Source organism: Salmo trutta, chromosome 31 (genome assembly GCF_901001165.1).
Source record: "Salmo trutta chromosome 31, fSalTru1.1, whole genome shotgun sequence".
Taxonomy (NCBI): Eukaryota; Metazoa; Chordata; class Actinopteri; order Salmoniformes; family Salmonidae; genus Salmo; species Salmo trutta.
The window spans coordinates 2802773-2807145 of NC_042987.1; the positions used below are offsets into that span (position 1 = coordinate 2802773).

The 4373-nt window shown below is 41.4% G+C and overlaps 1 pseudogene; it reads left to right on the forward strand.

The window, feature by feature from the left end:
* The first annotated feature begins 1303 nt into the window (after positions 1 to 1303).
* On the forward strand, positions 1304 to 4011 carry LOC115169152 (transcription termination factor 4, mitochondrial-like; annotated as a pseudogene).
* Positions 4012 to 4373: the final 362 nt, after the last annotated feature.

A 4373-nucleotide genomic window follows, 5' to 3' on the forward strand; every position in this document is an offset into this window, starting at 1 on the left:
AACTAGCATGGCTACCACAGCAAACTGCAGCGATACGCCATCCCATCTGGTTTACGTTTAGTGGGACTATCATTTGTTTTTCAACAGGACACTGACCCAACACACCTCCAGGCTGTGTAAGGGCTATTTAACCAAGAAGGAGAGTGATGGAGTGATGCATCAGATGACCTGGCCTCCACAATCACCTGACCTCAACCCAATTGAGATGGTTTGGGAAGAGTTGGACCGCAGAGTTAAGTAAAAGCAGCCAACAAGTGCTCAGCATATGTGGGAACTCCTTTAAGACTGTTGGAAAATAATTCCAGGTAAAGCTGGTTGAGAGAATACCAAGAGTGTGCAAAGCTGTCATCAGGGTAAAGGGTGGCAACTTTGAAGAATCTCAAATATAACATATTTTGATTTGTTGAACACTCTTTTTGGTTACTACATTATTCCATATGTGTTATTTCATAGTTTTGATGTCTTCACTATTATTCTACAATGTAGAAAATAGTAAAATAAAGAAAAAACCTGGAATGAGTAGGTGTGTCCAAACTTTTGACTGGTACTGTATATATTCTGATCCCCTACTTGCAGGTGAATGCGTAGATTATTATTGAAAACTAGCTAAGTGTTTATATTGTACTATTTTCAACAAAATCACAAATATACGACTGGAACAGGTTCCGATATGCTAGGGGGTAGTCCAAACAGGATCCTTGGGACTTCCCAACTCTAATGTCACCCAATTGAAGTTTATATTTAAAACGGTAAGGGCATAGATAGAATAATAAGACCGATATTTCACCAGATGTATAAATGTGAAGCATCCGGTTGGCATTCCCACTCACTACCAAATATAGTCGTGAGAGGAAGCCCAGTGGCCTGCAGTGGGAGAATATGGAATGAGATGGATTTTGGCTGACATTCTGTTAATTTACTCATCAATGAAACATTTGATCTCAATACAGTTTACTGCTCTCAAAACTAAAATGTTACGAGCAGAGTGGACTAAGTGTTGTATTCTTTACCCTTTGCCAGAGTTTCAAAAAATGGTGTTGTTTAGAAGGAGTGCAAAGGCGAATTGAGTTATTGCACACGTGCACTTCACAGCGTAGGCGTTCCCCAATGGAAATATGCAAATGTCGCTAGAACTGTGCTTGGCTCTACCCACCTACTTGCTTGTTCTGCCCACTATGGCTCATTTGTTCCCAATTGAAACGACAGGCTGTAGTCTATCTTTGCTTAGTTATAAAAAAAATATATATATATATATATGCAACCTGCCCTGTCTTGAATCTAAGAACCGTTCTTGGGAGACACAATGTGTGACAACCGGTTTTCACAACATGCAGACTTTTCTACCAACAACCAGACTAGCACCCAGCATCAGCATACTGACCTGTCACAGCACCAACTGCGGCCGGGCAGGGAGCTATCCTTGCAAGCTCTCCTCGACATGGGCTTCACAGACAACCAGGTAGATCAACTCTTAGAGGCAGCAACCAAGCGTCGAGGAGGGCAGAGTGAACATGCCTCTTCTATTCCCATGGCTCTCATGGCTCTATTCTCATCTAGTGTGTTGGAGAAGTGTCCAGAGTTGTTCTATGTGAAGGGCACTCAGCTGCAGCAACGTATGGACAACATGAGGAGACTAGGGCTGCTTGAAGGTGAGAGGATGAACCTCTCTTTGCATTGTGTAACCCTCTCACCAGGCTCGAATATGACTCTCACAATATTAACTTATGTAGAGTGTCTCAACAGCATGGGATGTTAGGTGAGAAGGACATCTCCAATAAGAATTCCTATTGTAAACCATCTAGGTTTATGACAATAGGGTATTAACTTCAGATGAAATGATTATAGGTTTCTGTTATAGAATCAGGATAAACTATCCCATGCATTAAATTAAATTGAAACAATCAATGACTCCACCAAGGCAACATACATAAGGTTCCATATGTGTATTAAAACATTTTCAAACACAAATGCATTTTCAGACACAACATCAAAAGTAATAAAAATTAATAAACCCCAATGAGTCGTGCACAACCGTGTCCAAATTATTTCAAGTTTGCTTAAATAAACCGTTGGCGCGCGTTGGAGCTATAAAAAAAATGATGACACCCAAAAATATCCAGAAGCACCTCACGTTGGGGTTACTCACTACTTAGTAGATATTCCCTCAGCGAAGTATGGCAGTTCCATGCAGGTTTCCTCACAAAGTCCAAGGCAAGCACAGCTACCCATGCAGACAGTACTCCTTAGCCGTAACCGATATCCCATGGGAACATGAACTTGTTAAGCTTCCCAAGCAATTATCTCCCGGTGTCACACGATGCTAGGCTAACCTCAAGGCTGGCAAATACCTCCACGACGAGACGGTAGCTTCAGTCTTTACTAAGTTTTAACAAAATTACAACTGTTATAAAATTAAATATATATTTCCCTTCATGTCTTTGTAGGTATGGGTTTTGTTCCAGTTCTGTCGTCTTCTTTTATAATTTTTCTTCACCAACGGTCCTAAGGTAAAAAGTCCATCCTTCTACCAATGTCTCTTTCCCTCTCTTTTTCCCAGGCCTCCCGTTAACCAGGTCAACTCCCATTGGCCACAGCTTAACAAGTGACCTTATTGGTCAAAACTTAAAACTTCAAAGTAAACCAAACTATTCACTAATACATTAAATAAATATTTCTTCAAAAAGCATAATGCATTAACAACATTACAGTTTAGGAGCAATTCAATCATCTTTTAAATATAATACCAATTAATTATAACAAACTCAATACTTGGTTCAAACAAGGGTATTACAATTGTATAGTCTCAGGTTATACAGGTTGAGGGTGTTGTTACCACATCACAGTTTGAGATAGGCCTAGAGCTGGATCATAGTGGTTTAAGTGTTATTTATTGTATTTATTCACAAAGCTATTGGATGTGTATGTGCATAACATCTTCCACCCATTTTCCATGGATGCTCTCTAACACAATCTCCCCTGTGTGTCACTTTCTCTCCAGGCAATCTGCAGCGGGTGGTGAGCCACTACCCCCAGATCCTGACCCTTCCTCTGAGGAGGGTTAACACAGTGGCCAGGTTTCTCAGAGAGAAGTGCGCCTTCACTGTCCAGCAATCACTGACCTCTTCAGAGACTCTCCAGCCATGGTGCAGGATGACCTGGGAGAGCTGGAGTACAAGTTCCAGGTCAGAGGTCACACTCACTGGGAGTTGGGAGTAAGATAAAATATTTGAATGGGATTGAAAGCAAATTTGGGCTACAAGGCTTTTTCAAGTCAGACTCACTGGGAATTATAATGATGGAGTAGAAGAGTAAGATAAAAAAAGACAAGGCAATTGAAAGGAGACTTTGTATTCTCAATGCAGTAAAGATATAGTAAATATATTGGTTGATGCTTTAGCTGCAAGACAACTACTAATTTTGCTGATCATTAAGCCTATATGTTTTTGAGTATGTTTGTCCTTTATGTCAAATATTTGACATTAGTTTTCTTTCTCTTCTTACACCTGTTTTCCCCATCCCTCTCGGCAGTACACCTACTTCCGCATGGGGCTCAAGCAGACAGAGATGGTGAAGTCCAAGCTGTTCTGGGTAACCATGGCGGCGGTATGCTATTGACACTGCTTCCTGGAGCACTAGGGGCAGTACCAGACCCACGTCAAGAACGGCCAGACCCTCATCATCAACCCCAAACTTAACGATATCCTCGCCATCGCCGAAGAAACCTACCTCACCGACATCGCCATGGCAACGCTGGAGAAGTTTGAGGTGTTCCAGAAGCTGATGGCAATAGAGTGGCAGGAAGAGGATGATGAGCAGGAGAGGGAAAAGAGAACTAACAGTGATGATGATGATGATGATGATGAAGAGGGATATATAAAAAGTTGCTACAGGAGGAGGAGAAAGAGATGAAGGTAAAGATTGTGTGGGAACCTGTGATATCTGAAACAGAATGGACTTTCAAAAAGATCTAGCTACTTATCACTTGAAAATGTAATAAAGTATTTTCATGTTGATTGCTTGACTGTTATTGAGGTTAGTGTGTTGTATGAACATTTAGTACTACTGTGTGTCTGCTGTAAATGACTGTCCACTCATTGAACAAACACACAATTGAAAAAACACTAACATAGGCACAGTTTGGGAACGTGTCCCATCTGATTCTCAAAACTGCGCCTAACTGCCCATTCATTTATTTACTTGTCCAGTTTTCCCTGAGCTGCCAGGTATCCATGGCTACGCTAGGGTAAAGTGAAGTGGCAACCTTGAGGCATATGTTGACTAATGTATGTTCCCTGTCAGGGTTGGCCCTAGGCAGCATATGGCGGCTTAGACATTAGTGTCGATCTGTCCCATTCGGAGATGAGATGATGTCA